Raw genomic sequence first — 22,779 nt, 5'->3', positions numbered from 1 at the left:
TCCAACTTTTTGTGATACTACAGACTGTCACCCACCAGGCTCCTCTGTTCATGGGATTCTCAGGCAAGGATACTGGAGTAAGTTGCTATACTCTCCTCCAGGGGGGTCTTCCTGACTCAGGGATCAAACCTGGGTCTACAATGCAACTACACTGCAGTTGGATTCTTTATTACTGAGCCACCATGGAACCCCTTATGGTTTGAGGGTGTGTCCTGATTTCATTGATTTACATGTACCTTTCCAGATTTCCTAACACTTAGAGCTAAATATACTGTCTATTGTCTAATATATATTATTGCTTCATTTATCATAGTTTAACTCTAGGTGTGTAGGTTTATTGCTGGGCTCTCTATTCTGTCCCATTGATCTATGTATGCTTTTTTTTTTTTGTGCCAGTACTGTGCTATTTTGATTATTGTAGCTTTATAGAATTGTCTTTTTCTCTTTTCCCTCAGGATTGCTTTGTCAATTCTGGGTCTTTTGTAGCTCTATACAAATTTTAGAATTATTTGTTCTAATTTTGTGAAGCATTTCATGGGTATTTTGATAAATATTACATTAAATCTGTAGGTTAAGATCAGACCAGATCAGATCAGTCGCTCAGTCGTGTCCAACTCTTTGTGACCCCATGAATCACAGCACGCCAGACTTCCCTGTCCATCACAAACTCCTGGATTTCACTCAGACTCACGTCCATCGAGTCAGTGATGCCATCTAGCCATCTCATCCTCTGTCATCCCCTTCTCCTCTTGCCCCCGATCCCTTCCAGCATCAGAGTCTTTTCCAATGAGTCAACTCTTCGCATGAGGTGGCCAAAGTACTGGAGTTTCAGCTTTAGCATCATTCCCTCCAAAGAAATCCCAGGGCTGATCTCCTTCAGAATGGACTGATTGGATCTCCTTGCAGTCCAAGGGACTCTCAAGAGTCTTCTCCAACACCACAGTTCAAAAGTGATATGGCTGTTTCTTCCAATCCAAGAGCATGGTATAACTTTCAATTTCTTTGAAACATCTTTAATTTTCCTTATGACTGTTTTAAGGTCTCCCCTGGTAGCTCAGTTGGTAAGGGATCCACCTGCAATGCTGGAGATCCTGGTTTGATTCCTGGGCCAGCACGATCTTCTGGAGAAAGAATAGGCCACCCACTCCAGTATTCTTGGGCTTCCATGGTGCCTCAGCTGGTAAAGAATCCGCCTGCAATGTGGGAGACCTGGATTCGATCCCTGGGTTGGGAAGATCTTCTGGAGAAGGGAATGGCTACCCACCCCAGTATTCTGGCCTAGAGAATTCCATGGCCAAGAATTCATTGTGCGATATGGCTATTTCTTCCAATCCAAGAGCATGGTATAGCTTTCCATTCCTTTGAATCACCTTTAATTTCCCTTATGACTGTTTTCAAATTTTCTCTGTATGTATTTCACATGCTTAGTTTTTTTCTAGGTACTTTATTTTATTAATGTAATTTCTGATTAATGTTTCTGTGTTCTTTGGATTTTTATTCAGAAGTGGAATAACTGAATCACATGGTAGTTCAATTTTTATTTTTTTGAGGCTTTTCTATTCTGCTTTCCATGGTGGTTACACCAATTTACAATCCCATCTGTAATGTATGTGTGCTCTCTTTTCTATACCTCTCATCAAATTTTTCTGTTTTTGTCTTTTTGAAGATAGCTATTTTGACAGGTGTGAAATGATATTTCATTCTGGTTTAAATTCGCATTTCACTAAAAATTAGTGATGTTAAACATCTTTTCATGTGTCTTTTGGTCATTTTAATGTTCTTTTTGGAAAAATGTATTTTCGCTCCTTTGCCCAATTTTTAATGCTGTTGTTTGTTTTGTTGAGTTGTATTAGTTCTTTATTGGATATCAATCTTTTTGTTGGATAGATTATTTGTAGATCTCTTCTCCCACTTTGTTGGTAGTAGTTTGTTTATTGAAGGTTTATTTTACTGTGCAGAAACTTATTAGTTTGATAGAATTCCATTTGTTTATTTTTGTTTCTGTTTCCTTTGCCAGAGGAGACAAAGATATTGTTAAGACCAATATCAAAAAGCATACTGTCTATGTTTTTTTTTTTTTTTTTTCCTAGAAGATGTAAGGTTTCGTGTTTTACATTCAAGTCTTTAATCCATCTTGAGTCAACTTTTTGCATGGTATTAGACAGTGATCTAGTTCACTTTTTTTTTTCTTTTTTTTTGCAAGTGTCTGCCCAGTTTTTTCAACATCACTTATTGAAGAGATTGTCCATTCTCCATTGTATATTCTTTACTCCTTTATTGTAAGCTTTAATTGTTAACACACACATGGGTGTATTTCTAGGCTCTCAGTTCTGTTCCATTCATCTATTTATTTGATTTTCTGCCAGTATTAAGCTGTTTTTAATTATCATAGCTTTGTAATACAGTTTGAAATCAGAGAGTGTGATACCTCCACCTTTGCTATTTTTTTTTTTCCCTAAGATTGCTTTGGCCATCTGGATTTTTTCTGTAGTTCAATATAAATCTTAGAATAATTTGTTCTATTTCTGTGAAAAATGTCCTGGAAAATTTTATAGAAACTACATTAAATCTGCAGATTGCTTAAAATTAGAATGCTTTGTTAATGTTAAATATTCTAATTTATGAACACAAATCGGTTTTTACTTATTAATCTGCCTTTTTTATTTTTTTCAACAATGTCTTATAATGTTCAGGGTACCTGAAGTCTTACCTCCCTGAATAAATTTATTCCTATTTATTTTATTATTTTGTCACTATTATAAATAGTTTTAATTTCTCTTTCTGCTAGCTCATGAAAATGCTATATATGTATATATATATATAGTATCCTGAAACTTTACTGTACTCTTATTTCTAACAGTGTTCTTGTGGATGCTTTAGGGTTTTGTATATATAAAATCATGTCATCTGCAAATAGTGACAGTTTTACATATTTCTTTATAATTGGATGCATTTTATTTCTGTTCCTTGCTGAATTGATCTAGCATTGACTTCCAATGTTGTGTTGAATAGAAATGGTGAGAGTACGCATTCTTATCATGCTCCTGATCCTAGAGAGATAGCTTCCAATTTTTCAACATTATTATGATGCTAGTTAAGGGTTTGCAATATATGGCCTTTATTATGTTGAGTTATGTCCCTTCTATGGGGTTGTCCAGGTGGCACAGTGGTAAAGAATGCATCTGTCAATGCAGGAGATGCAGATGTGGGTTTGATTCCTAGGTCAGAAATATCCCCTGGATATTCATGATAATCCACTCCAGTATTCTTGCCTGGAAAATTTCATAGACAGAGGAGCCTGGTGGGCTGCAGTCCATAAGGCCACAAAGAGATGGACATGATTGAGCAACTGAGCACACAGAGACATATCCCTTCTGTACCTAATTTGTTGAGTTTTTTTTTTTTTTTTTTTTGGTTATAAATGAGTGTTGAATCATGTTAAGTGCTTTTTATGTGTGTATTGAGAAGATCGTATGATTTTTATCCTTTATTTCTAAAGGTAGTTTATTATGTTGGTTGATTAGAAGATGTTGAAACATCTTTGAATGATTGAAATAAATCCCACTTTTTCATGGTATATGATCATTTAATGCATTGTTTAATGCGATTTGTAAACATGTTGTTGAACATTTTTGCATCAATATTCTTCAGAGATATCGGCCTTTAATTTGAGTGGTATTATCTTTTTCTGATTTTGGGATCAGGGTGATGTTGGCCTTGTAAAATGACTTAGGAATCATTCTCTTCTTTTGAATATTTTGGTATAGTTTAAGAAGAATATGATTAAATTATCTTTGAATGTTTGATAAAATTCACCTGTAGCCATGTGGGCCTGAACTTTTATACTTTGGGAACTTTTTGATTACTGTTTTCATTGTTGTACTAATGATCCATCTCTTCAGATTTTCAGCTTCATCCATTAAGTCCTGTAATTAATTCCAAGTATTTGCTAATTTCTCCTAGGATTTCCAATTTGGTGTCATATAGCTGTTCATAATCATCTCATAATATTGAAATATCAACAATCTCAGATATGTGGTTGATACCACTCTAATGGCAGAAAGTGAAGAGGAACTAAAGAGTCTCTTGATAAAGATGAGAATGAAAAAGCTGGCTTGAAACTCAACGTTAAAAAAACTGAGATCATGGCATCTTCTTCCATAACTTCATGGCAAATATAAGGCTACAAAATGGAAGCAGTGACAGATTTTATTTTCTTGAGCTCCAGCGTCACTGAAGATGGTGATTGCAGCCATGAAATTAAAAGATGCTTGCTCCTTGTAAGGAAATCTATGAAAAACTTAGATAACATATTAAAAATCAGAGACACCACTTTCCTGACAATGGTCCACAGGGTCAAAGCTATGGTTTTTTTGGTAGTCATGTATGGATGTGAGAGTTGGACCATAAAGAAAACTGAGTGCCAGGGAACTGATGCTTTCAAATTGTGGTGCTGGAGAAGACTCTTGAGAGTTTCTTGGCCTTCTCAGAGATCAAACCAGTTAATAGTAAAGGAAATCAACCCTGAATATTCATTAGAAGCACTTTTTCTGAAGCTCCAATACATTGGCCACCTGATGCAAAGAGCCAACTCATTGGAAAAGATGTTGGGAAAGATTGAAGGCAAAAGGAGGAGGGGGAGGGCTGTAGATGAGATGGTTAGATAGTATCACCAACTCAACGGACATTAATGTGAGCAAAATGTGGGAGTTAGTGGGGCTTTCCATGTGGTGCTCGTGATAAAGAACCTGCCTGCCAAAGCAGGAGATGTAAGAGATGTGGGTTCGATCCCTGAGTCAGGAAAATCCCCTGGAGGAAGGCATGGCAACCCACTCCAGCATTCTTCCCTGGAGAATCCCATGGACAGAGGAGTATGAAAACTTAAATTTCATAGTGTCACTCAGAGTTGGACACGATTGAAGTGACTTAGCATACACACAGGTGGGATTTAGTGGAGGACACAGAAACCTGGCATGCAAAGAGTTAGACATGATTTAATGACTGAACAACAACATGTATTCTCATAACTCTTTGTATTTCTTTGGTATCTATTGCTATTTTTTAAACTTTTGATTTTTTCAGGAACTTCTCTCTCTCTCTTTTTAATAAGCTTACCTAATGGGTTGCTAATTTATTTATCTTTCCAAATAACAATTCTTGTTTCATCGATCTTAACTATCACCATTTATTCTTTATTTCATTTATTAATGCTTTGATATTTATGATATATTTCCTTCTGCAGACTTTGGACTTTTTTTCCCTAGCTACTTTGTGTCTGTTTTATGGTCTATTTGAGATTTTTCTTTTTGTTGAGCTAGGCCTGTGTTGCTATTAAAGTAAACTTCCTTGTTAGTACTCTTTTCCTGTATTTCATAGCTTTTGGTATATTGTATTTTCATTTTCATTTGTCTTCAGGTAACATTTTATTTCTCCTTAAAGTTCTTCATTTATCTAGTAGTTATGCAATAGCAACATATTCAGTCTCCACATATTTTTTACTCTTCCTGTTTTCTTCTTTTACTTGACTTTTAGTTTCATTACAAGATGATTGGAGAAGATGCTCAATATGATTTCAATCTTAAATTTTCTGATTTGCTTTGTGTCTTGACATATGTTGTATCTTTGAGAAATTCCATGTGCACTTGAGGAGAATGTTATCTGCTACATTAGGACAAAATGTTCTACACAGTTCTGTCAAATTCATCTGTTCTAAATGTTTCATTGTACACTGGTGCTTCTTTGTTGACTTTCTGTCTTAATGTTCTTCCATCCATTGATGTAAGTAGGTTGTCAAAGACCACTATTATTATTGTGTTGGTGGCAATTTCTACCTTTGGGTCTGTTTTGTTTTTTTTTTTTTTTCTTTTAAAGTATTACATTTTGTATTGAAGTATAGTTGATTTACAATGTTTTACTAGTTCCAGATGTACAATATAGTGATTCAATATTTTTATAGATTACACTCTTTTTAAGGTTATTATAAAATATTTATTTTATTCCCTGTGCTGTACAACATATTCTTGTAGCTTATTTGTTTTATACATAGTCAGTTCAATTCAGTTCAGTCACTCAGTGGTGTATGACTCTTTGCGACCCTATGAATTGCAGAACTCCAGGCCTCCGTGTCCATCACCAACTCCTGGAGTTTACTCATACTCACATCCATCGAGTCAATGATGCCATCCAGCCATCTAATCCTCTGTTGTCCCCTTCTCCTCCTGCTCCCAATCCCTCCCAGAATCAGAGTCTTTTCCAATGAGTTAACTCTTCGCATGAGGTGGCCAAAGTACTGGAGTTTCAGCTTTAGCATCATTCCTTCTAAAGAACACCCAGGACTGATCTCCTTTAGGATGGACTGGTTGGATCTTCCTGCAGTCCAAGGGACTCTCTAGAGTCTTCTCCAACACTACAGTTCAAAACCATCAATTCTTTGGTGCTCAGCTTTCTTCATAGTCCAACTCTTACATCCATACATGACTACTGGAAAAATCATAGCCTTGACTATACGGACCTTTGTTGGCAAAGTAATGCCTCTGGTTTTGAATATGCTATCTAGGTTGGTCATAACTTTCCTTCCAAGGAGTAAGCATCTTTTAATTTCATGGCTGCAATCATTATCTGCAGTGATTTTGGAGCCCCCCAAAATAAAGTCTGACACTGTTTCCACTGTTTCCCCATCCATTTCCCATGAAGTGATAGGACCAGATGCCACGATCTTCGTTTTCTGAATGTTGAGCTTTAAGCCAACGTTTTCACTCTCCTCTTTCACTTTCTTCAAGAGGCTCTATAGTTCCTCTTCACTTTCTGCCATAAGGGTGGTGTTCTCTGCATATCTGAGGTTATTGATATTTCTCCCGTTAATCTTGATTCCAGCTTGTGTTTCTTCCAGCCCATCATTTCTCATGATGTACTCTGCATATAAGTTAAATAAGCAGGGTGACAATAGACAGCCTTGACGTACTCCTTTTCCTACTTGGAACCAGTCTGTTGTTCCATGTTCAGTTCTAACTGTTGCTTCCTGACCTGCATATAAGTTTCTCAAGAGGTAGGTCAGGTGGTCTGGTGTTCCCATCTCTTTCAGAATTTTCCACAGTTTATTGTGATCCACACAGTCATAACTTAATTGATCATAAATACATGGATTCATTTCTTGACTCTGCATTCTGTTCAATTGACTTATGTGTCTATTTTTATGACAATATCATACTGTTTTGATTCGCATTGCTTTTTAATATAGTGTGAAGTCAGCGAGCGTGATAACCTCTGGTTTTGTTGTTTTTCCAAAGATTTTTGTAGTACTTCAGTGTTTTTTGTGTTTCTGTATAAATTTTAGGATTATTTGTTCAAGTTATTTGAAAAAAATGTCATCAGTAGTTTGATAGTGATTGCATTAAATCTGTAAGTTGCTTTAGGTACTATTGATCTTTTAACAATATTAACTTTTCAAATCCAGGAACATGGGGTAACTTTCTACTTCTTTATATAATTTTGAATCCCTTTATCAGTGTTTTATAGTTTTCAGAGTATAAGTTTTTCACCACTTTGGTTACATTTAATTCGGGTATCTTATTCTCTTGTATATAATTTTAAGAGCAATTTTTCCTCTTTCTTGTAGCTCATTATTAGTGTTTAGAAAAGCAACAAATGTGCTTTTGTATAGTAGTCTTGTGTCCTGCAAAATTACAGAATTCATTGATTAGTTCTAAAAGGTTTTTGTGGAAACTTTAGGGCTTTCTATGTATAGCATCATATCATCTGCAAATAGTGACAGTTTTATCCTTCCTTTTCAATTTTGATGTCTTATATTTCCTTTTCTTAAGTGCTGTTGCTAGGACTTGTAATACCATGATCAATAGAAGTGGTGAGAATGAGCATGCTTGACTTTTTTTTCCCCCTGATTTTAGAAGGAAACATCTCAGCTTTTGACCATTGAATATGATGCTCTCTGTAGGCTAGTGGAAATTGGCCTTTATAATGTTGAGTTTTGTTCTATCTGTGTCACTTTTGATGAGAGTATTTTTTATCATGAATGGATGTGAAATTTTGTTAAATGATTTTTTTTGGGGGATCTAATCAGATGACCATATGATTTCTACCTTTCATTTTGTAAATGTGGTATATCACATTGTTTGATTTGTTGATATTGAAACATTCTTGCATCCCTGGAGTAACTCCCGCTTAATCATGGTGTGTGCTGGCAGCTATCAATTTGGTGGTGGATGAGGCTGGAAATACATTGTTAGAGCCAGAGCTAGGTGTGAGACACAGCTTCTCCTGTGTTCAGCAGCTGTCACCACCTTACTGGGAGTGGGGTCAGGTCACAAGGTTTTAGAGAAAAAGCCCTAAGGGTAAGATCTTAGATGGTTCCATTCCCTCCCTACATTTTCACTCTTCCCCCTTTTAACAATGGCACATTCCCCCCTGAGAAGGGCAGCACTAGAGCAAGAGGGGCCCAAGTGGGCTCATGTTGTGTCCTGGAGGAGTACCTGCTGGGGCTGTCTTGGCACACCAATCACAGCTCCATCTCTCTCCTGATCCACTGCCTCCTTGAATGCAGAACTGACACACACTCTTGACTTGTTCTGAGCTGACTCAACCCTCCCCCCTCAGGCCCCACCGACTGCACACTCTCTTTGGCAACGCTCTCTTTCTTCTAGGTGTGGTGCTGTGCAGGAGCTAGAGTCCTGGCATAGTTGCTCAGTGCAGGCCAGGGCTTGTGGTGGAGTGGTCATGGGAAACCAGCTGGAGTCCTGGGTAGTTTCCACCTGCCCCCTCCATCTTGTTCTCAGGAGTAAAACAACCATGTGCCTGCTATTTAGGAGTAGAGTCTAGGTTTTTACAGCCTTCCTCTTAGTTCCACTTTTTCAAATTAGCTAATGGGACTCATCCTCCTAGTTTGGGCTCCACAGCTAGGTCTCCCAGTATGTGATTTGATTTTCTCACTCCCCAGGGAGGATCTCTGAGCCTGTGTAAACCTTCTTTGCTGTGTCCTCTCCTAGGGGCATGGGTCCTGACATAACCACTTCTATTCTCTTTTTACCCAGCTTTTTCTGTGTCTTCCTTTACAGACTTGCTTATAGAAATCTTTTTGTCAGCCTCCGGCTTGTTTTCAGTGAGAATTGCTCCATATGTAGTATTTTTTGTGTCTCTGGGGCAAGGTGAGCTCTTGTTCTCTTACTCCACTATCTTGATCTCTTCCCTCCTTTTACATACTTTAATAATCATTTTATATATTTAGATGTGCCTATATTAGGTTCATATATATTAATTAGTGTTATGTATTGAATAGTGTTAGGTAATTAATTGCCTTGAAAAGTTCTCAGCTATTCTTTTTTTTTTTTTTTTTTAAATAATCTGTGCAGTTCTCCGTCTTTTCTCCTTCTGGGATATCCATTACCCTAACACTGCCCTTCCTAAAAGAGTTGGATAATTCTTATATTATTTTTTCATTTTTATGTCTAATTTATCTTTCCTCTTCTACTTGTGTTGTTTCTATATTTATATATTCAATCTAACCAATTATCTCTTCCATAAGGTCTATTCTATTTCCAATATTTTCTAATGAACTTTTCATCTTAACTATTGTGTTATTCAGCTCCAGAATTTCAGTTTGGTCATTTTTTTTTTTTTTTTTCTTTAGAGTTTCAATCTTTCTGGTAAAATACTCTTTCTGTTATTTCATTTTATTTCTGATCTCATTAAACTTCTTTCTGAGTTTTCTTGTAACTCATGAGTTTCTCCATAATACCTGTTTTGAATTCTCCTTCAGCTAGATTACAGTATTCTGTGACTTTAAGGTTGTTTTCTGGGGAACTGTCATTTTCTTTTTATGGTGCAATGTTGCTTTGGTTTTTCATGTTATTTGATGAATTGTTTCTCTGCTGGCTCATTCAATATTAAATGACAGGTTAGGAATTAAATTCTTTGCTTTTGTCTTCTGGCAGGCTACACTATCACTCAAGTTTTTCATTGTTCTTACCTGAGATGACTGTGGATGTATTTGAGAGTAGCACTTTCCAGCCTCAACTGTAAAGTGTAAGAGGTGTGGTTCTATGCCTTCATTCTTGCTTCTTGCATCACTGGGGTGGTTGCTGCCTTGCTTTTTGTCAGAGCCATTGTCATCACTGGGATAGTAGACTCTTTACTTGTGTCTGGGATCTCCTGAGACACAGGCTTCGCTATGGAGGTGGGGTGGGGGTGGGTGGCTGGGGTCATATATGTGCTTCATTTTTTTGTTGTTGTAAATTTCATAAGCTTTGCTACTGTGGCCATGAGCTCTGGTGTGGTCAAATGGCTGAAGTTTGCGTGTTGCTTTCTTTGCTGTTACTAGGTTCTCTGAACCTTTGTGTTCCACTGCAGTGGTCAGAGAGCAGGATTGCAAGCACCCTCTCTCATATTCCATCCATCTTGCCTCCTCCCTGTTTTTCAGTCCACCCACCTTTAAATGAACAGATCTGTAAAATTCTCGGGCGTCCTGTTGTGTTGGGCAAAGGCACATTGTTGAGTTATGAATATTTTACTGGTTGAAGATTGAAGGTGAGAACAAAGGCAGATTTTTCATTTTGCCATGTTGCTGACATCTTAAGGTAATTTTTGAATTCTCCTTTGATTTCTTTGTTTACCCACAGGTTGTTCAGTAGTATGCTGTTTAATCTACATATATGGTTTGCTTTTCCAGTTTTCTCTTTTGTGATTAATTTTTCATTACATACCTTAATAATATGAAAGGAGCTTGATATAATTTCAATCTTCCTAAATTTATTTAGCCTTGTTTTGTGGCTTAATGTATGATGTATCATTTTAACTTCTACATTCATGTATATAAGCTTGGAGATAGGCATTTTCTGACTTGAATTTGTTCATTTGAGAAATAGCATCATTAGACTGTAAGCTAAGACTGATAAAGCCAAGAAGGAAATGAATATATAGATAGAAGGGAAATTGTCTGAATACTGAGACCTGGAGTATTCTGACCCCAAAAGTTAAGGGAGATAAGAAAGAATAAGTGAAAGGGCCTGAAAGTTGGGTAGGAAAGAAAGGTAGGTAGGTAGGAAAGAAAATCAGGGGAGTGTAAAGTTTGAAAAACTAATAGAAAAAAGTTTGTTTTTTTTCCTTCTTTATAGGAAGAAATGATCAATAATGTTAAATGCTACCAATAGGGTTGATAAAATGAAAACCAAGATTTAATAATTGGAATAGGCAATTTAGAGATTATTTGTGACCTTAAAACATAGAAGTTGCAATAGAGTAGCAGAAGAGTAGTGTTTAAAATGGATGAATTAAAGGAAAAATAAGAAAAGGTATTAAATATTCATGGATCAAAGCTATTGGTGTTTGGATATAATTGAAGTTAGGGAACAGTTTCAAAAGAATGCACTCATGGTTATCTGTTTGCACATAGTAGTGGTGTTCAGGGATATTTTGTGGCCATTGTGCTCACATAAAAGGATCTTCTACCATTAACCTGTTACTGTCTACCACACCTGAGGTGTCTATATCAGTTTGAATAAAGCTGTTATTTGGAGATAAAGGAACAACAGGATTGAGATGGCATAAGGTAAAGAAATTGAAAAAAAAAAAAGAAAGAACTGTGTGAAAGCAAAGGTGAATTCTCAAAGTTTAGCCAATGTGAGGCATGTCTCACAACTCATAAAGCAAAGCTGAATGAAAGAGCTTTGGACAAATAAGATAAAATAAAATAAAATAAACTGCCTTATTTTTTTGGAGGTGTGTTCACTTTTGGACTTGGAGAATCCCATGGCTTTACATGTTCATTTTTCTTTATATATTAATCAGTAGGGAGGAATGAGACATGCTGGCAGATCATGTCTGTTTGAAGACTTCTATCAAAACTTTGAACTTGGTTGTTGGCAGCAAAGTAATGTCACAATATGTTCTTGCAGAATAAAGAACTGTACACTAAAATACTGAGGAAATGAATGGCTACCATGTTCATGGTAATAAAATGAGACTCAATTTATAATGCATAGTGATTTACAGAAGGGCAGTGAAATTGTATCTTTTCCATTATTGTATTCTTAAAACTTAGCACAGGCCCAGGCAAAAGCAGTAAAAGAAAAAAGTAGTCAATGTGATATATGTATGTGATGCATAGTTAGCATGCCATCCTGATATTCACATAAAATGTAATGTACATGGTGTCCCCCTGGAGTTGTGCAAATTGGCACATCTATGTTTTCCTTAATAACTTAATGAATCATATACTCTATGACATTTATCAAGCTCTTTTTTATGCTAGGTATTTGCTAAGTATAATATTTTACACAAAAGATCATACTTCATCCTTTAAAATAAGAGACATTGAAACAAATAACATTTTGATGTTTGTCCAAAATTGTGTAGCTGGTAACAGAAAAGTTAATTCAGAACTCACTGTGTAACTGATGTTCATAACTACAGATTCCTCTGTGGCAGTAATCAGAGCTCTGGAGATCATAATGATCAAGACACTCATGCATGAATTTGTTCTTAAAGTATTTAGGGTCTAACTGGGGGATGATTTAAACAGAAAATACAACCAAAATTTTATTAAGGCACTAATGCAGAAGTAGGGAAGAGAGAAGCTTGAAGTTAGAAGAGTTAAATTAGTATTTTTCAATGGGAGGTACAAATGAATTTGGTTTTGGATGATACAAGAGGGGTATGAAGCAAATTCCAGGTGGGAGAAAGAGCATGTGTAGCCATTAAGAGAGGAATAAGAGTAGACCATCATCAGATTAGAGAACCACATAGGGTTTATGTCCTGGGATATTTTCTTTATCATTTTGATGGCTTTTAGGCTATTTTTATTCAGACAGAAGAAGAGGTCAAGTTTTTCTTACCTTGTGAGCTTTGAAACTTTTTAACAGCTACACCATTAGAAGTTCTCATCTAGATCTCCTTTTAGACTTAACTGGGAGAAGACAAGACACTTCTCAAAGGTAGTGAGCTTGAAAAAGAATAAAAACATAAAAGCTGCAGACTCTTTATGTGGGCACAATAAAGGCAGAAATGGTATGGCCCTAACAGAAGGGAGAAGATATTCAGAAGAGGTGGCAAGAATACACAGTCTAACTCTACAAGCAAGATCTTAATGATCTGGATTACCACAATAGTGTGATCACTCACCTAGAGCCAGACATCCTGGAGTGTGAAGTCAAGTGGACCTTAGGGAGCATTACTACCAACAAAGCTAGTGGAGGTGACAGAATTCCAGCTGAGCTATTTAAAAATCCTAAAGATAATGCTGTTAAAGTGCACTCAATATGCCCACAAATTTGGAAAACTCAGCAGTGGCCACAAGACTGGAGTAGATAATTTTTGACTCCAATCCTGAAGAAGAGCAATGCCAAAGAATGTTCAAACTACTGAACAATTGCGCTCATTTCATATGCTAGCAAAGTAATGATCAACAATTCTTCTAGAGAGGCTTCAACAATATGTGAATCAAGAACTTCCAGATGTTCAAGTTGGATTTAGAAAAGGCAGAGGAACCAGAGATCAAATTGCCAACATCTGTTGGATCATAGAAAAAGCAAAAGAGTTCCATAAAATGTCTTTTTCTGCTTCATTAACTTCACTAAAGCCTTTGACTGTGTGGATCACAACAAATGAGAAAACTCTGAAAGAGATGGGAATCTGACCTGTCTCCTGAGAAACCTGGATGTAGGTCAAGAAACAACAGTTAGAGTGGAACATGGAGTCACGAACTGGTTTCCAACTGGGAAAGGAATATGTCAAGGCTGAAAATTGCCACCCTGCTTATTTAACTTACATGCAGAGTAGATCATGTGAAATGCTGGGTTGGATGAAGCAAAAGCTGGTATCAAGATTTCTGGGAGAAATTTCAACAACCTCAGATATGTAGGCGACATCACCCTTATGGTAGAAATTGAAGAGGAGCTAAAAAGCCTATTGATGAATGTGAAAAAGCTGACTTGAAATTAAACATTCAAAAAACTAAGATCATGGCATCTGGTCTTATCACTTCATGGGAAATAGATGGGCAACCAATGGAAACAGTGACATATTTTATTTTCCTGGGCTCCAACATCACTGCAGATGGTGACTGTGGCCATGAAATTAAAAGATGCTTGCTTCTTGCAAGAAAAGCTATGACAAACCTAGACAGCACATTAAAAAAACAAACAAACGAACAAACAAACAAAAAACAGACATTACTTTACCAACAAAGATTCATATAGTCAAAGCTATGTTTTTTTTTTTTTTTCCCAGTAGTCATGTGCAGATGTAAAAGTTGGACCATAAAGACGGCTGAGCTGAGAGCTGAAGAATTGATGCTTTGAACTGTTAAGTTGGGGAAGACTCTTGAGAGACCTTTGGGTTGCAAGATCAAACCAGTCAATCTTAAAGGAAATCAACCCTGAATATTCATTGGAAAGACTGATGCTGAAGCTGGAGCTTCAATACTTTGACCACCTGCTACAAAGAGCTGACTCATTTGAAAAGACCCTGATGCTGGGAAATATTGAAGGCAGGAGGAGCAGGGGATGACAGAAAATGAGATGGTTGAATGGCATTACCCAGTCAATGGACATCAGTTTGAGCAAACTTGTGGAGATGGTGATGGACAGGGAGGCCTGGTGTGCTGCAGTCCATTGGGTCGCAGAGTCGGATGTGACTGAGTGACTGAACAGTACACATACATACACCTATCTACATACATATCTATCTCCATATGTTTGAGACTACTAGTCAATAAGATCCAGCTTTTTGTTAAAATGGCTAGAACTCATCTGCTCTATTCAATCTCAGATAAGATACTGCCATATTTTTCATAGAGCTTCTGTAGGAATGTGAACAAGAAACATGTTTCCTGAGTTTCCTTTTGTAGGACTGCCTCATTGAGTATCTGTTTCCAGAGTACTGTTTTTTTTTTTTTTCCACTTGAATAATTAAACAGATATCTTGAGACTGGCAAAAAGTTATGCTCCTAGCCTCTCCTTAAATGGAGAGATTAAAGTAGACAATATATAAGAAAAAAAAAAAAAAAAAAAAGGTTTCCCTTTTCCTCGCCTCAGTTCCATTCACTGCAGCTCTTTTTAAAAAGAGTTTTATATTTTTCCTTTCAAGGGTATAGTGGAAGGTTTTAATTTGAATCCATGTATTTCTTCAGTGTTATAATTTCACCTAATAATAGCTGACACCTCCCTTTGAGTTTCTATAGCAGTTATTACAATGTGCCTGGTTATAGTAATATTTTAGAAGGAATCACTATAGCTTTTTTAGGTATGAATAAAATTGAAAATTTCAGCATTAATTGAACTCTATTGTTAATTGCACCTTTGTGAATTCGTGGTAAATCCAACATGTATTGTTTCATTAGGAACAGAAACAGAAAGCTTCTGTGATGGGGATGATCTCAGGTGGCAGTAGTTTCTCAAATTTAGAAATATTTTAAATGACATTTTCCTCTAAGCATTTAAGCTTAAAACTTCCAGACATCTGAGTATAAGAACATTAGTTCAGTAATAATGAGGAGCAAGAAAAAAGGCATAATCAATTATTTAGATTAGCATTAGATGCATTGATCTTCAAGTAATCACATTTTAACCAAAGCACATGGAAAGTAACGGCATAGATATTTTTCTTAAAATGCATCAAATGTAAATGTCTCTATTATTTAATTACAGAAAAAATGCTTTAAGTTTGGTTAGGTGTATTTCAAAAGTTTAATGATTTGTGTCTAATTTCTTTCTAATATTTTGGTGCTCATATAGTTTTTTCCTTTTTGCTGCATTGTTGAGTTGATACTAGTACTGGCAACTAGTACTAGAAATTGAAAGTTTCTTCAATTGTATGAATTAGAGGAATTAAGTAAGTTTTAAAAATTTGAAAAGTAGATCAAGAATATTGGTCAGAGAGATGATAGGAAAGAAGAGACTCAGAATAAATTGAACAGTTGTTATTTTAGTGACCTTGGAGTTTCCTGTCACCAACTCAAGGGTCAGAGAAAATTTCTTTTATTTTGGACTCTGAGCATCTGTTCATTTTGTTTTGTTGTGCTTCACTTTAGATTTCTTTTTAATTTAAATATATTTATTTTAATTGGAGACTAATTACTTTACAATATTGTATTGGTTCTGCCACACATCAACATGAATCCACCATGGGCGTACACGTGTTCCCCATTCTGAACTCCCCTCCCACCTCCCTCCCCTTACCATCCCTCCGGGTCATCCCAGTGCACCAGCCCCAAGCATCCTGTATCGAAACTGGACTGGTGATTCATTTCTTATATGATATTATACATGTTTCAGTACCATTCCCCCAAATCGTCCCACCCTCTCCCTCTCCCACAGAGTCCAAAAGACTCTTCTATACATCTGTGTCTCTTTTGCTGTCTTGCATACAGGGTTATCTTAACCATCTTTCTAAATTCCATATATATGTGTTAGTATACTGTATTGGTGTTTTTCTTTCTGGCTTACTTCACTCTATATAATAGACTCCAGTTTCATCCACCTCGTTAGAACTGATTCAAATGTATTCTTTTTAATGGCTGAGTAATACTCCATTGTGTATATGTACCACAGCTTTCTTATCCATTCATCTGCTGATGGACACCTAGGTTGCTTCGATGTCCTGGCTATTATAAACAGTGCTGCGATGAACATTGGGGTACACGTGTCTCTTTCAATTCTGGTTTCCTCAGTGTGGATGCCCAGCAGTGGGATTGCTGGGCCGTATGGCAGTTCTATTTCCAGTTTTTTAAGGAATCTCCACACTGTTCTTCATAGTGGCTGTACTAGTTTTCATTCCCACCAACAGTGTAAGAGGGTTCCCTCCTCTCCAGCATTTATTGTTTGTAGACTTTTGGATAACAGCCATTCTGACTGGTGTGAAATGGTACCTCATAGAGGTTTTGATTTGCATTTCTCTGATAATGAGTGATGTTGAGCATCTTTTCATGTGTTTGTTAGCAATCTGTATGTCTTCTTTGGAGAAATGTCTGTTTAGTTCTTTGGCCCATTTCTTGATTGGGTCATTTGTTTTTCTGGAATTGAGCTGCAGGAATTGCTTGTATACTTCAGATTTGACCTCTCTCTGGAGACCAATAGTCAAATTCCTACCTGCCTATTGAGTATCACTAAATTACAATATACTTAATATGCTTTATACAGAAATCTTCAACTTTCTCCCAAATCTTTCCCTCTTTCTCTTGTCATTAATCTTATAAACCATGTTTCTCCCAGTTGATCAGTTTTGAGTATTCCTTTTACCCAATTCAATTCATATCATGAATAGTCCCTGTGTTGCTACTTAGAAAATTGGACTAGAACAGTAATCATGATATAGAGTTGCATTTAATAAGAATTATTTTTTCAAAACCCAAAAGTATTTTATGATGATACACAGAATTATTATTAAAATTACTTGGTACAACAGCTTAATAATAAATTTCTAGCACTCAAGAGGGCACTGATGAACATTCAGAGACAGCATGTGGGTATAAAAAGTTAATGACAATTTAATTATTATTGAGAGTAAACAAAACTGCATAAAAAATGAGGTGGATATGTACCACAGCTTTCTTATCCATTCATCTGCTGATGGACATCTAGGTTGCTACACAATGGAGTATTACTCAGCCATTAGAAAGAATACATTTGAATCAGTTCTAATGAGGTGGATGAAACTGGAGCCTATTATACAGAGTGAAGTAAGCCAGAAAGAAAAACACCAATACAGTATACTAACGCATATATATGGAATTTAGAAAGCTGGTAACGACAACCCTGTATGCGAGACAGCAAAAGAGACACAGATGTATAGAACAGTGTTTTGAACTCTGTGAGAGAGGGAGGGGGGGATGATTTGGGAGAATGGCATTAAAACATGTATAATATCATTTAAAAAATGAGGTGGAATACTTTAACTATGATGTCAGTGATGAGGATCTTGCGCCCATGTGTCTGACATACAAATGTGGAAGAGAAGGAAATGGTGAGCCTTCGAAAAGTTTCCTTTTGAGGAAGATTTTCCATAATTAATTAGTTGTGCTCTTTGAAGGAATAAGGCAAACTCTCTAAAAAGTTTCAAGGGAGTGTCTGCTCTCTGCATTAAATTGGCACTGTGTACTAATTGAAAGCACTTTGGATCAAACAAATATGAGTTTGATGCAAACAAAGATAGACTTGAGCACCAGCTCTGTTTTTATTACCTCTTTGACTTTAGGCAATTTACTCACCCTATTTTATACATCCTCTCTAATCCTGATCATCTTCATTAGCAAACTGGCAATTATGATAAAAATCTATCTTAACAGATTTTTGTGAGGATTACACTGAAGAATGAATTTAAATTTTTTAACATAATGACTAATAAATGCATAATGAGTATCATAAACATTTATTAAACACAAATTTAGATAAAAGAGGATAGTGATTAATATAATACTTGATAAATACTTTCTTGTAGTATCAATTTTAAGCAGAAACACATGCATAAAACAAGACATATAAATTTCCTTATTTCTCTGTAACTTGGTTAAGGTCTCCATCATGTGGGTGGTTAACAATAAGCCAAATCCAGAAAACCTCAGTAACATAGAATTTTGCTTATGTTTTCTGGCACGTCTGGAGATGCTTATACCTGCATGGAGGAACTATATCTTGGTCCTCATTCAATATCTTCATAGACTTTGCTAAGAACTGTAACTCTGTTTCCTAAGCTCAGAATAAGCCTAGTATTTTTGTTTAAATATCTTCAAAATTGTGTTCCATTTTCAGATATTCATGAGTTAGCCTATTACTTTTATTCCATACCAAGAAGTAGAGAAACTGCCCAAATACATCACCAGCCATCACTGGTGACCTTCTGCCTTTCTGGGATTCTGAACTAAGACATAGGTCTTCAGCTTTCTATTCAGTACAGTTCAGTCGCTCAGTCATGTCCGACTCTTTGCGATCCCATGAATTGCAGCACGCCAGGCCTCCCTGTCCATCACCAACTCCAGGAGTTCACTCAAACTCATGTCCATCAAGTTGGTGATGCCATCCATCCATCTCATCCTCTGTTATCCCCTTCTCCTCCTGCCCCCAATCCCTCCCAGCATCAGAGTCTTTTCCAATAAGTCAACTCTTCGCATGAGGTGGCACTGGAGTTTCAGCTTTAGCATCATTCCTTCCAAAGAACACCCGGGACTGATCTCCTTTAAAATGGACTGGTTGGATCTCCTTGCAGTCCAAGGGACTCTCAAGAGTCTTCTCCAACACCACAGTTCAAAAGCATCAATTCTTTGGTGCTCAGCTTTCTTCGCAGTCCAACCCTAACATCCATACATGACTACTGGAAAAACCATAGCCTTGACTAAACGGCCCTTTGTTGGCAAAGTAATGTCTCTGCTTTTGAATATGCTATCTAGGTTGGTCATGACTTTCCTTTCAAGGAGTAAGTGTCTTTTAATTTCATGGCTGCAGTCACCACCTGCAGTGATTTTGGAGCCCCCAAAAATAAAGTCTAACACTGTTTCCACTATTTCCCCATCTATTTCCCATGAAGTGATGGGACCAGATGCCATGATCTTAGTTTTCTGAATGTTGAGCTTTAAGCCAACTTTTTCACTCTTCACTTTCACTTTCATCAAAAGACTTTTTAGTTCCTCTTCACTTTCTGCCATAAGGGTGGTATCATCTGCATATCTGAGGTTATTGATATTTCTCCTGGCAATCTTGATTCCAGCTTGTGCTTCTTTCAGCCCACACTGGATGTGCCCACATTTAAGACTGACTACTGCAGATTTGAAGCCTGTGTTTGATTGCTTAAAGGGTGATCTGGATCCCAGTTCTAAGAGAAAATTGACTAGTGAGGCGGAGTCGGCTCTTGTTAAAGTGGATGAGTCTTTGAATGATCAGTTAATTAGGATTAATATTACCAGAGAATGGGATTTAATTATTCTTGCCACAGAACATACACCTACAGCATGCTTGTGACAAGAAGGCCCATTGGAATGGCTCCATCTACCAGTGACCTCAAGAAAAATAGTTTTGTCTTATCCCAGCTTGGTGGCACAATTAATTATAAAAGGTAGAAAAAGAAGTGTGGAACTTTTTGGAAAGGAAGTAGCAAATATAGTGATACCATTTAATAATGATCAACTGCAATTTCTTTTACAAAATAGTGATGATTGGCAAGTTTCCCTGATAGATTTCAGGGGTCAAATTTTATTTCATTTGTCCTTTTGTTTTAAAGCCCACTTTTGCATTTTTTGAAAATACATTCTGTGATTTTTCTGAAGAAATTTTCTATTCAACCTTTGGAAGGGGCAATTTTAGTTTTCACAGATGTTTCCTCTAATGGTAAAGCAGTCACAATTATTAATGGAAAATCCCATGTTCAGATAACTGAACAGACATCTGCCCAAAGAGCTGAGTTAAGAGCAGTTATTTGGGCTTTTCAACATTTAAGAGACTGTACCTTCAATCTTTTGACTGACTCCTGATATGTTGTAGGGTTGTTTCCTCATACTTAGACTGCTAATATTCTGGAAAATAAGACTACCATCTTCTTCTTGTTATTTGATTTACAGAAGGAGATTAAGCATAGAGATAAGAAATATTTTATGGGACATATTAGAGTCCATTCCGGCTTGCCTGGCCCTTTACATGAAGGAAATATTTTGGCAGATGCATTATCTAAAGTAATTGCTTTAAACTTACATGAGAAGATTGAAAAGGCCAAAAATTCTCACAAAATTCACCATCAAAATGCAGCTGGTTTAAAGTATGAATTTCATATCCCTAGGGAGGCAGCTAGACAAATAGTTAAGTTATGTGCAAATTGCCCAACATCTAATCCATCTCTAATATTAGGAGTAAATCCCCGAGGCCTTAGGCCTAATGCTTTCTGGCAAATGGGCATAACTTATACCCCGGCCTTTGGAAAACTGCCCTTTGTGCATGTTACTGTGGATACCTTTTCTCATGTTATTATAGCCTCTGCTAGATCAGGTGAAGCAACAAAAGATGTATTTCAGCACTTGTTTCAGTACTTTTCCCAAATAGGACTCCCTGAATAGATAAAAACAGATAACGCCTCAGCTTACACTTCTGCTGCTTTTAGGAGATTTTGTCAACAATTTTCTATAGTGCATTCAACAGGAATACCTTATAATCCCCAAGGCCAAGCCATAGTGGAAAGGGCGCACCAGACTTTAAAAAATTAGATAGCTAAATTAAGGCAGGGAGAATTTAAGTATTCCTCTCCACATCATGTTCTGCACCATGCTTTGTTTGTAATTAATCATTTAAACGTAGATACACAGGGGCAGACTGCAATGATGAGACACTGGATTCCTGAAGGGGCTACGACTCGGCCCCTGGTCAAGTGGAAGAACCCCCTGACTGGAGAGTGGAAAGGGCCAGATGTGCTGTTAACTTGTGGGAGAGGGTATGCTTGTGTGTTTCCACAGGATTCCACTTCTCCTGTCTGGATTCCTGACAGACTGATTTTACATGTCCAGTCCCATGAGATCTCCAAGATCACGAAGACCCCTGAAGTCACTGAGATCCCTGGAGTCCTGGAGTCTGGGACGGAGGGAAGATGGGGAGATCAGAAGCTCATCGAGTCTGGACCTGAGGGAGCCAAGGAGAAGCCAAAGGGCGAGTGACCCTTCACTTGAGGCTTCACCACTAGTGCATCACTTCAGGCAGCTGGCGCTTCAGGAGAGACATGCTGATTGAGTCCAACTGTATTCTGCTCCACCTCGTCGCCATCATCGTACTCAAGCAACTACCTCCAGCATGGTGTCAACTTGGGGCCAGCTGAAATGTCTCGCTCAGCAGGCTGAAGAACTAATTGAAAGGGGGAGACATGAGGCCACTCCTATGGTAATGTTTGTGGCTATGCTTTCTGTGCTGGCTTGTCAGCCGTGGCCCTCCAGCACAGAAAAAGTTCATTGGGCCTATTTGCCTAATCCACCTTCTTTTCAGCCTGTTGATTGGATGAATGAGCCCATTTGTGTTTTTGTTAATGATACTCATCTTTTGGGCGGGGCTTCCATCTATCCTAATAATGCTAAAGCAGTGGTCAGCACTCCCTTCAATTTTTCAGGCGTGTCCATTTATCTACTTATTTCTTTTGCCATACCTTCCTCCTTACAAGGATCAGCTCTGGTTTGGATGTGTTAGCACTTCCTTGAAAGGCATGCTTACTGATTCTCCAAGAAGCAATGGCAAGAGAGACTTTTGGTCCTTACAGCTGCTGATGCCAGGAGCACAAGAAAGACTATATGATGCCATAAAACAGGCAGCCCCTCATTTAAAGGACTTTCTGAGTTGTGCACTCCCCTCTCTGGATTCTGATGAACAAGGACTACAGGCCTGGAAAAGCATAAGCAGAATTTCTGGGTTTCCTTGTTGGAAAGAATAAAGTTATCTATTTCCATTGTTGCCACCAGACGTTTTCTGATGGAATGGGGGTGCCCCTATCTTTCAGATCAATGATTGAACTTGATTTTTCAAGGACCTTATAGATCCATATGGAATGATTCATTCATCCCTTATCCTTTAACACTTACTAGGTGGCATGTTCGGAGAAGGCAATGGCACCCCACTCCAGTACTCTTGCCTGGAAAATCTCATGGATGGAGGAGCCTAGTAGGCTGCAGTCCATGGGGTCGCTAAGAGTCAGACATGACTGGGCGACTTCACTTTTGCTTTTCACTTTCATGCATTGGAGAAGGAAATGGCAACCCACTCCAGTGTTCTTGCCTGGAGAATCCAAGGGACAGAGGAGCCTGGTGGGCTGCCATCTAAG

This window comes from Bos indicus, chromosome 15, assembly GCF_029378745.1.
Source record: "Bos indicus isolate NIAB-ARS_2022 breed Sahiwal x Tharparkar chromosome 15, NIAB-ARS_B.indTharparkar_mat_pri_1.0, whole genome shotgun sequence".
Classification (NCBI taxonomy): Eukaryota; Metazoa; Chordata; class Mammalia; order Artiodactyla; family Bovidae; genus Bos; species Bos indicus.
The sequence above is the reverse complement of the archived record's forward strand: the minus strand, read 5'-3'. Positions refer to the sequence as shown.